Source organism: Tachypleus tridentatus, chromosome 9 (genome assembly GCF_004210375.1).
Source record: "Tachypleus tridentatus isolate NWPU-2018 chromosome 9, ASM421037v1, whole genome shotgun sequence".
NCBI lineage: Eukaryota > Metazoa > Arthropoda > Merostomata > Xiphosura > Limulidae > Tachypleus > Tachypleus tridentatus.
In genome coordinates, this window is record NC_134833.1 from 98,469,167 (window position 1) to 98,481,974 (window position 12,808).

Sequence of the window (12,808 nt, forward strand, 5' to 3'; positions counted from 1 at the left end):
ACTGAGTGACGTTAAACTTCACCTAGTGAGCATGGACTTCGCCTTTGCAGACTTTGGATGTTCAGCAGTGAATGTGCAAAGTTTCACACATGTCATACAGAACTACCCGGAATAAACTTGTTAACAATTTGTCTCAAATTTTGCCTTTTGCGTTTCTTTTTTTGAAAAGTATATGATATATATCGACATTCAATTAAAATCAAAATTTCTGGCTATTTAAAACCGTTCGAGATAAATTATAATACGATAAAATGTGTTTAAGGTGATGGCAAAAAAGGAGTTTTGTCAATTTCTTCACCATTTGTCAGGCATTTTATGTCATGGAATAGGTAGTACAATGTTTGATGTTTATTATACAAAGGGTAATGAAGCTCATTTCAATTTCTGAGATAGCATTCAATGAAATATGCCATCAGTTGGACTCTTTGAAGGATCCACAGAACTGTTTACAAAGCCCAAAAGTTGGGGTATCTTGAAAATGATCGACCCATAAGATGGTTTGTAGAGGTTGCATTACCAAGAGTCTTTCTTGGTAATTTCAACAAGATGCTTGTTTACGATTTAAATGAGAGCTAAAAAACAGTGAACTGTACACACGCATGTTGAGAAGGAAGTAATACTGCAAAATGTTTTTCCTATGGTGTTACATAGAGTCTAATGCACTGTCACTGTTTCTTGCAGCAGGGGTATAGTATCAGTAATGCAAATGAACCACAACTATATACTACAAATAGTTTTCTCGCTGTTACATTCTTGAATGCTATTTTATCAAATTTCCGCTCATCTATAAACCAGTTGAAGTTGTGAAAGTTATTTTATACTACTGATATACTTATATGTACAAATATATATTGTGAAAATAATCAAATAAGACACTTTATTATACTTAAATATATATTTAGAAATGCATGTAACTTATATTTCGAAAGTCCAGCCAGATATCTAAATTTACAGAAGATTTTCGAGTGTAAGAATCACCAATATATATTTTGTTTGTTGCTAAAGTTAGTATACTATACACCTTGAAAGCTATAACTGTGATAAACACATATTAATCGGAAAACTACAGATATTTGACCAGGAACATTTATAGATTTCGAACATTACAGACAGTTTAACTTCAGTGAATTAACTTCGGACATTAGTATTTTCAGGAGAACATTAGATATTTTCGTCGGGAGAAAAAAAGGCGAGAATGTCAAATGAGGTGTACCTATGTATTAACATATAATTAATTCGCTCTACGTGAACCGTCGATAAAATATTCTGGTATTGTAATAAAGGCAGAAGTGACACAAACTAACTGTGTAGTTACAGCGGTATGTATGCGGACTCACAATATTATCATTACAAATGTACCTGTTTCTTGGAATCATTATGGGCTGTGGTACTTGTATATCTGCAGTTTTGGCCAGAAAGACTTCTTACCATTCCTAAACATGATTTTTCTATGGCAATAACTGGGTCAGCAGTTAATGCAAGCTTCAAGATAGGGTGTGTTTTCTAAAATTCATCTAATTTGTTGTCAAAAAGTGAAGTTTTGTTATATGCAATCTATATAAGTAATACGCTTGCATTTGTCTGTTTGGAACTTTTTCACAAATTTCTTGATCAAACACTATAAATCTCGTATCCTTAGATTTGTCCAAATTGCATATTGGCTTTTCAGTCTAGAATTACCTTCCCTGTTTCTTGCATAATCAAACTTTTCAGTGCAGCGAGTACAAGATTGTACAAGATATCACAATGTTGTCGTCGTGTAACGACTGGCTTCGATTTCAACAACCTTTTTATATATAAAGTATTTCGTACAAACAACACGGAACTCGCGTGTGATTTCCTGAAAAAAATTCACATTACACTAAATACAGTTTCTATGAGCTTTGTTGACTTATATAGGTCATTTCAAAACATCTGTTTATGGACACGCATTCGGACATTTCTGCATATTCAGTATACAATTTTCAGCTAGCATAATATCTGGTATGGTAATGAAGGCAGAAGTGACACAAACTAACTGTGTAGTTACAGCGGTATGTCTGCGGACTCACACCGCTAAAAACTGGGTTTCGATACCCGTGGCTGAAAAAGCATAGTTAGCCCATTATGCAGCTTTGTGCTTAACTTCAAACAAATGAACAAACAATACCTCCAAGAGCAAGCACATTGTTTCTAAAATAACTATCCCCCTAAGGGTTCGATAGAAAGCCTGAAGGTCTATAATACTAAAATTCACAAATAACACAAATAACCCAATATGTAGTTTTGTGCTTAACTACACGTAAATCTGACATCTGGCAACATAAATCTAGAAATATACTTGCATATCTGGTTTAATAAGACACGAAAATTAGGTAAGATTGGAGAGGAATGACATAATATCTTATAATGAATATTATTTTGTCCAACTGATGTACTGTCAAGTCAATATAGGATAAATGTACAATCCACCGGAGCGAATGATTGGCTACATTCGTAAACATGTCTGAGCTATCCCACGTTAGCACAAGTTTTTCAAAAGGTTGTAGTGCTGGAAACATTTAGATATTTTATAAAAATCTCAGGCTCATTTCTGAGCCTATCGTGATTATTTTCAGTCAAGTTTCTACCATAGACAAGGATACTATGGAAAATATGTAAAAAAATTTAGAGGTGGTAAATACAGTTTTTTAGATAATATGATTTAATGCCTCCACACAGTCATTAACAGATGATAGGTTGAAAGCAGTAGAATCAAACTATGAGAGTGTTTAAAGAGGGTCAGTTTTTATGTCACTGTTTACACAGTGGTATGTAAGTTAGATAGTACTGAATGTAGCAAACTCCACTCAGATGATGAGAGAATGATCACTATCTCTCGGATCAATGTCTCTTTTCAAAGACAAAAAAGAAAGGAAATAAAGTAAGCTAACGCACAGATTAACGTCCGGAAATATGTGACCTGGGGCATGGATATAGGTATAATTATCACTACTAGAAATAGAGAAGTTATTATCTGAGAACAAAGGTTTCACAAATCTAGCCCTCCAATTAATACTTCTGCCACTCCACAGTAAACTAACTCCAATTAAGTCCCCGAGGTTAATGAAGGGAGATGGGAACTAATCACCAAATCTACTTGTTCGATTCCCTCTCCTGAAGACAAGTAAGGAGAACATATTTTGATGGTACAATCAGTGGAGAAGAAGATAGTAATAGCCTCGTGACGTTTATTGAATGACATACATATAGAAGAAACATGCTAATCAAACAGAAAAGTTACATTTTCATAAATTTGTTTAACATATTGCTAATCCGTTTTTTCACTAAGCAAAACTGCTTAACGTTTATTGTATAAAAAGTTTTCAGAAACATTTCTTGTAAGGAGAATCACAAAATATTATAAAAATTAATCAAGGCTTTGATATAAACTAAATTAATAAGAAAATCTTAGCAATTCCATTACAGCAATGTGAAAGTTTTCACTTGAAACCATAGACAATTATGGGAGCGGAGCTTCTGGGATATTTTTTATTTCTGGTTATTTTCTTTTTCCAAGTCCAGGATATGCAGATAGAATTACCTCTTCTCCCTCATCAGTACTGGTTGTGTAACTCGAGTTCTTTCTAGGTAAGTGATTAAATGAACCCACTGGTGGTTCTACCCTTGTTGCTCGTCTAGAAATGGTCTCGACAGCAACGTTCTCTTTAGCAGGTTTAATTTTCTTCAGTAAATTCTTCTCTGGAGCCACCCAGTGGACTATTTTCTTATCAACGTATTTCCAAAGATGTTCAAACTTGATAATCTTTGTCTTGAACCATATCATTAATTTTTCTTTTCAGTAAACTATGTGGTCTGTCTAAACACCTTAACCTTAAAGTTTGTATTTTCTTGCAGAGGAGTTTTACAGCTAAACTATGTCACCTCGATTGAATTCAGTCTTATTATAATTAGAATGGTAACTTTTCATTTTACCACTAGCTGATTCAAGTCTTTTGCGGGTAAAGTAATATTCGACCTCAATGGTCTTCCTTATTCCTTTTGCATATTCTGAATAAAACTTTATTGAGTAACTGTTCTCTGGATGCGAGTACAAAAAGTCCAATGGCAATTTACTTTTTATATCAAATATTATGTACTGTAGTTCAATAATTCACCAGTAACAGTGGAAGCAAAAGTAACATTTTCTAATGTTTATCTATACACCTTGCTAATTCATTGACAGTATGTGGTTATATTTCTCCAATATGCCCTCAGAAAATAGATAAAAGGACTTTGTCCTTTTTATATCTTAAGAACCTAACACATTTCCACAAACAAAGCTGATTCAAAGTTCCATTGGCATACCAACTCTCAAAATGAATTATTTTACGAGTTACCTTGCTAAAGTTTCTGCTTCTTCTTTAGAAACAGCGAATAGTTTAACCATTTGGTGAAATAGCCCATCAAAACAATAGAACAGTTATTTGCACAGGTTCTTTGTTACAAAAAAACCAAGCAAACTGACATCAGCTCTCTTAAGTGGTGCAGCAATGTAATACTGCTACAGAATATGACATTGCTTTCGTGGACCTTTATTTGCTCAAAGTATACTTCAAATGTTTTAAATCTATTCTCTACTAATTCACAGAAATATTATATAACTTTCTCCAGTGTCTTCTGAACACATAAATGTCCAGCTTCTGGAAGGTCGTGGAAAGGACGTAGTGCTTTAGAGTGTAAAGACTGGAAGTACAAATTTTAGTTATTATTTTTGGTCATTGGTATATTCTCATTTCTGAAATAACAAACTCTTCTGTTAGAATAATGAATCACACTATTTTCAATACAACCCTGTCTTTGATATATATAGTGACTCTTTTCCATGAGATTTGTTCAAGTAATTTATGTAGAGAAGAAATTATATTCAGAGAATAATTTTACAAAATGAGGTTAGTAAAAGCACAATCCAAGAAATCCTTTTACCTTAAACAGTTTTCTTGATATCACCAATTCTGAACAGATTCAATGTTAGGCTGGCTTGAAGACTCCCTTTTTATGTTAACTACATTACCCAGTAAACTCATTTGTTGAAAAATGATTCATACTTTTTGAGATTAAGCTCAAAGGTCTCTTTTCACAATCAGTCTAGAACTTTCTTTATCCCATAATAAGAATTATCAAAGGTTTTATCCGGAATTATGTCATTCAAGCTTATGTGGAGTACATTCAAAGCTAGTTAAGGCAGAGTACACACATTAGTCATGAAACTGTACTAGGCATAATACATAATTCACACAGTAACACAACAAATTACCACAACCCATTTTGAACAGTACAGGTTGACTTCCCTCCACTTGATTTGTCTACTCTCAACTACATTCTTGAGGTTCAATGTTGAAAACCTTTTTGATCCAGGTAAAGTATTCAAAGTAGGGTGAATCCTTGGAATGGGAAGGCATTGTTCTTTCTTACTCTTCAGATCCAAGAGTTTTTTTTCTAAATATTAGTCCATGAGGATTCGCTGGAGCGTTTGTTTCTTCTATAGCCATGTCACGAGATGTAAATTTATTCTTAGTAAGTCCAGAGACAAAAATTGTCTTTATTGTGGTCAATGTACGTTCAACTTCAACTTCTTGTATATTGATTATCAAACATTGCATAGGAATTTTCTAGTCAGTTCCTAATGTGCATTCTTTCTCAATGTCAATAACTTACACGTCATGAGGTGTAGAAAGATTTTTACAGTAAGGACAACTTCTTTCTTCCTGCTGGAAAGTTATGTCCACTTTCTGTTCACGTCAATGCATCTTTTCCCTTCATCATTGCACGCAATTTCCCACCTTTCATTACTAAATCGAGTTAAAACAAGTATAATTGTAGAACCAGTGTTAATAAAGTCTTTCCATCAACAAAATCGCAGACTCACGGACTGGTTTCTTTGAATAATTAGCTTGATAAACTGACAGATGGGATGTTTGCCCTATAAATTCAGCTAATTTCTATTTCTTTACATCTGTTAGCCTTTTGTTGTTCCTTTGATCTGGTTAAGCTCAATGAATCATGCTTTAAATATTTTCTTCTTGATTTATTATTAGCTGCTGATTATTTATAGTATCAGCTGCAAAAGCCATGTTAACCACATATGTAAACAGTTCTTTTTTTCTAAATCCTTTGGAAGGAGTTTCTATTTGCAGTTCTTGACAATATATCCCTTTAATTTACACAAGAAGCATCTATTAGTTTATAGTTTATTTCCTTCATCATGTGTAATAATTCTCTAACTAAATTCTTATAGAATACCATCACTGGGAAGTGATGTTTCAATGTTCCTTGTTTTAATTATATCATAGCTTCTAGATTGTGCATTTAGTTGTCTATCTGCAACGTTAATGTATTTAAGGTCTACTACCAACTGGAGAGCTTCCTTTAAAAGTATACATCAACCTTGTTTAAACATATTTCACATATCTTCATTTGTTATGGCTTCTATGAATTCGTCACGTGATAACAAATTCATCATCTTATACAGAGTGTCCTAGTAATAATATTAGCTTTTTTGTACTTCATTTATGACTTTTCGTGCCTCTTTAATTTTGTTTATGTAATCCCCTGTACATATCTAATAACATAAATCAGTAAAAAATACTCTAAATACCTTGTCTAAACATTATTTGAAACACTATACAAGAAGTATACAATGCTAAATTTGTGCCTATATAGGAGGTACTGATCCATAAAAAAAACATTCATGGTTTCATTTATCATCAGAGCTGAAACCAAAGTTGTAAATATTGGGAAATTCATCCAATAGCGACGGAATAATTTAAAGCTATCATAAGCGACATTAGGTCCAATTAAGAGTTCCTTTTTCTTTTCTTTTTACTTTTGAAAGAGATGAAAAATCAAACAGCCCAATAGCAAATTTGGGTCAAGTTTCATAAGCATGACAGGAATATTAATGATGACTATCCATGCTTTGAGAACTATGAATGAGGAGTCATTCAAGATACCCATGAGAATGATACCACCATTGCATCTAACTTATCACAATGACAAGTAGAAAAAGTGGTTCATGGAATTATAGTTTGAGATCACCAGTCTCATAAGAAAAAGTACAAGTAAACGCATGAAGGACTGTTTGCTCAGTCTATGTCATACTTATGCTTTTTTTCTGTAAGTATTTGTCAAAATGTCCCTGAACAATTAAAAGTATTTTGATGAAATTTCTGAGGAATGAAAAGTTACCGTTGATTCCAAAAATAGGTGTCAACTTTGTGAGCAGAGCAGGTGCTCTCTGAATGTTGTCACATCATTGTTCTAAAAAAATACTGGCTCCATTCCAGTAAAGTAGAATCTATTTACATGATTTATGCATTATGTTTTTATTCCTTTTCAAACTGAAAAACGATTTGAAATGGACTTACCCTCCAATCAAATATATTGTGTATTAACATTAATCTGTATAGTCAAACTGTAGAAGCTATGGTCCGCATAAATTAGTAGTGTTGATTTGTATTTGTTTGTTTTGAATTTCGCGCAAAGCAACATGAAGGCTATCTGCACTAGCTGTCCCTAATTTAGCAGTGTAAGACTAGAGGGAAGACAGCTAGTCATCACAACGCATCGCTAACTTTTGAAATACTTTTTTAGCAACGAACAGTGGGATTCATTGTAACATTCTAACGCCCCTACAGTTGAAAGGGCGAGCAAGTTTGGTGTGATAGGGATTCGAACTAGCAACCTTGAGATTGCGAGTCGAGTGCCCTAACCACCCGACCATGCCGGGCCGTTAATTTGTATACGATACGGAGAGGAAAGCAAACTAGACTGCTGGCAAGAATTAAAAATTTATTTTTCCTCTGGTAGACTGTGAATATGGCAGAGATGTCTATAAAAATAACTTTGGTATAGTATGTAGGTTCAACAACAAGCAAGGTGTAAAATACAAGAAACTCTACCTATAAAGAAACTAACACGAAAGTTGAATTCTGATTCAACAGCGGTAGAAATTTGTTGTTTTTTATAATTCCGCACAAAGCTACTCAAGGGTTATCTGTGCTACCCGTCCCTAATTTAACAGTGTAAGACTAAAGGGAAGGCAGCTAGTCATCACCACTCACCGCCAACTCTTGGGCTACTCTTTTACCAACGAATAGTGGGATTGACCATCACATTATAACGCCCCCACGCCTGAAAGGACGAGCATGTTTGGTGCGACCGGGATTCGAATCCGCGACCCTCAAATTACGAGTCGAACGCCTTAACCCACCTGGCCATGCCGAGCCTAACAGTAAAAATACTTATTAAAATGAATAAATTATTGAAACCAGAAATGTAATTAACAACACCATTTTCCGATCAGTATTGAGAATTTTCTTTAAAAATATTACAGAACTGATAACTGAAAAATGAATCCACCTGAAAATGTCTTCAAATCATTTTCCGCTTCTAGCGTATGTCCGAAATTTCCGATGAGACCAAATGTTCAAGATGGAGGGATATTCACTCAACAATGCTTCTTGTTGCTGAAGAGAAAAAATAAATAAGGAAAATTGAAATTAATAACTACTGGAAAATTATGAAAATAATTTCGACAGAACGAGTAAAATATTATAGTTAAACTTGTATGACGAAAGAGTAAAATATCCTGAATTTGAATGCTACAGACGACTATACATTTACCAAGTGTATTTACTATACACTACTACCAAGTATATAAAAACTAGAAACCGCAGAATATGGTCAGAATACTTAGTTTTCATATAGTCTATGGGTCAAACCTGTGTATTAAGTTACTCTTATTATGAAGGATAAGAATATTACAAATAACTGTGATTGCAAACAAAGATAAATACAGAATGTACAATATCTGAAAGTAGCTACCACTCCACCTTGTCGCTGATACATTTTCAGAATATGAGCTTTGCTTGTGAAAACTTCAACTAAGTAGAATTCATAAAGAAGACAAATGTTTTAAGCACATGCCGAGAAGAAACAAGCACAACGTTCCAAACAAGTCTTGTCTCTCCGGTCTATTCTAAAGTTATGTTTTTTTTAATCGTTAGTAATTTCAACAAACCAACTAAAGCTTTTGCTAATATAAACAATGGCGAACATTCCAAACTTTGGTGAGGAGACAAGACACACACACACACAAAAAACACTACAAAATTGGACTATGAAGTATTGTATATTTATAAAGGTTAACGTATTTGGGCCTAAATCGGGCCCGTACGCAGAATGTTTTCTTTCAAGGGTTTCTAATTTCTGTGATCAAAAGCCAACACATATTGTACCATGGACAATCAGCAGGCTAACGCTACGGAGTTCTAGAGGCATGTCTCGAAGAAAATTTGTAAAAAATAATAGGTGCTATGAGAATAAATCCGGGAGCAATGCTGCGTGAAATATAGCTTAAATAATTGCATGGCAGTTCACATAGAATCCACAATCATCCAATGAAAAGTCGACATATCATCATTCTGTTGTAACAGTACACGAGAAGCTCGACTTGAATTAACATAAATATGTATGCTTTATTATAGTAAAGTACTGTAGTGTCTACATGTAGATTGTTATTGATTTTTCAATTATGTTACTAATTTAAACAACTTTGTACAATAATAATATATTAGCTGTTTCAACCATTAGCTATCATATGTGTACATACGCCATAACTGTATAAGCCTAATAGTCTACATCATAAAAATAGGAGAATCAAATGAATCTCCTCCAATATCTCCTTGCGTATGTGCGTGCAAATCGATGGGAGGTAATTTGATTTTATAGCTTATCTATTTTAATGACAGTTAAATATTGTTACTATAAATATTCCCAAACTTTTACGGGAGAAATCATTTGAAAGAAATCTGGTAGTTTTATATAAAGCAATACATTTCGGCGATGATGTCACACAATCTGGGATTTGTATGGCTGAAATATTTATATATAACAGCAACTTAAACCAAAGACACTGAGTCCTGTAGAACGTACTTGCTAATGTATTCATGCTCTATGTACATGATCTGGGCTGCTTGGCCAAAATAATTTTTTCAATTTGGGTTCATGATGAAACATATAAAATAATGCATAGATATTTAAGGCACGGATCCATATACATTACAACAGCCTGATTTATTTCCGACAAATTATAGTGTGAGTGGGGCAGTTGCCTTTCCCCTCAAATATCCGACACTGAATATAAAACACCGTCAGTGTACCCAGCTACTCAGTGATACATCTGCGGCCTTACACTGCGAGAAATCCGGATTACAATACCCGCGTTGGGCAGAATACAGATAGCTTTGTCTTTAATAACAGGTTCGAATCCTGGTCGCATTAAACATGCTCGCCCTTTCAGCCGTGGGGGCATTATAATGTTACAACCAATCCCACTATTCGTTGGTAAAAGAGTAGCCTAAGAGTTGGCGGTGGGTGGTGATCACTAGCTGCCTTCCCTCTAGTCTTACACTGCAAAATTAGGGACGGCTAGCACAGATAGCCCTCGAGTAGCTTTGTGCGAAATTAAAAACAAACAAACTTTTTTTATGACAACCAGCAACAAATATACAAATTCGGTAGAGTTTATGCATTGCAATAGAGTCAACACATCGAATTTTATTTTCATTTATATGACGGAATAATGGAAGCACTTGAGTCATTCAATTTGAATAGAATATTCACAGTCAAATACTGGATATTCAACACTTCTGGGAGTTACTGAAATAACGATTACATGTTAATCTTATACAAGGATGAGTACTTAATATGAAAAAGACTGAATACGTGAATCAGCAATTCACGTAATTACAGTTGATAAAAAGTTTTACTGGGCAGATTGTATCAGAACTACATTTTGATATTGTTTCATGTTTTGTAGGTAGTATGGTACATCAAAATCTAATCACTTGTGGCGAAAAATATTCATATGCTCATGTTTAGAATTTCCAAGACAGAGATATCCTATGCACTTAATGTTACTGAAAAATAGAATTGTGGCACCAGGGCTGTCCAGAAAGAGACTTGCAACAAGTAGTAACTCAGCCTTGGTAAACAAAGGAGAAGCCATTAACAAAGATTAGAGCAAAAATAATACACTGCATCTGGTAACACTACATCTCTACAGAGTCAAGAAGTTTAGTCTGGATGTTAGACGAACAGAACATGAATTCACCAAGTTATTGTTCATAACTCCCAATCAATCGTCGTATACCTCGAGCAGGTAATGAATGAAATGCGTATTCATTTTCTTCGATAAGAAGACATGCTGTATAGTCGTACATTGATCTGTTTAATAACTCGACTTACCAGCTTGGTTTTATGCTGTTCCCTATTAGCAGGGTTCATATATTGTGTCATATTGAGTAATTTTATGATTTTGCTTATAACAACATTCAATGTAAAAACTTTGCTAAGAAAAGGGGAGAGATCGCACATTTTCTGTTTCAAATAAACAGGGAATCCCAACAGAAATTAGCGGAATTAATTGTAGTATTAATAATGTTGTAACGGTTTTATTGTTGAATGGGTTGTTATAAATATTCGGTAAAAATAAGAATTTTAAAGTCCAGCACATCTAACGATAACAAAGAAGCTTTCGTTGCTTGAACTTTAGATTCTGCAACTTTACAAATTACCTTAATTAACGTTCACTACAATAAAATAATTTGTTTGTTTGTTTTTGAATTTCGCGCAAAGCTACTCGAGGGTTATCTACGCTAGCCGTCCCTAATTTATCAGTATAGGACTAGAGGGAAAGCAGCTAGTCATCACCACCCACCGCTAACTCTTAGGCTACTCTTTTACCAACGAGTAGTGGGATTAACTGTCACATTATAACTCCACCACGTCTGAAAGGGCGAGCATGTTTGGTGCGACCGGGATTCGAACCCGAGACCCTCGGATAAGGAGTCGAACGCCTTAACCCACCTGGCCATGCCGGGCCTAATAAAATAATAATAATTTCAGTAACTTGGTGACTTTCTCATGTATAAAGAACTTCTTTCTTTCTCTACTGCTCCCCGCTAGTACAGACGTCTGTCTACGGATTTACAACGCTAAATTCAGAGGTTCGATTCTCCTTGGCGGGCACAGCAGATCGCTCGATGTGGCTTTGCTATAAGAAAAACATCCACAAATACCCTACTTCTACTACATTGTTGAAACACAAATTATATAAATATTTAAAAAATGAAGTAAAAGACAAACAAACTAACAAACTCAGAAGTTAAATTACCATTGTAACAGACTTACAAAATTTGACTTAGGCTGACTCATATTTTCTATCGTTCCAACCATTTCTTACACTTTGAAAAATGTTCTAGTCATTAAGCCACGCGCTCATCAGAAAACGAAAAATTTCCCTGTAATAACAACAACAAAAAACACACGAACGTCTAGAATAGAACATAATCTACAACAACGTTATTTTTGTTTATATTTTATTATGTGACTAGCTTGTTATTCAGGATATTATAATCAACGAAATTATGGTTGCACAAAAAGTTTGACATATATAGTTTTTAAAAATGAATTTAAAAAATTGTTGGTATCCGTAGTAATGTGTTAAATACGAGCAAATGATAGAAGATTCCAGAGGTACTAAACCTTCCTTCTTGTCTTAACAGCTTATCTGCCTTGTATTCAAATCCGCTTGAACGATTGTTTGTTTTGAATTTCGCGCAAAGCTACTCGAGGGCTATCTGCGCTAGCCGTCCCTAATTTAGTAGTGTAAGACTAGGGGGAAAGCATCTAGTTATCACCACCCACCGCCAACTCTTGGGCTACTCTTTTACCAACGAGTAGTGGGATTGACTGTCACATTACAACTCCCCACGTCCGAAAAGGT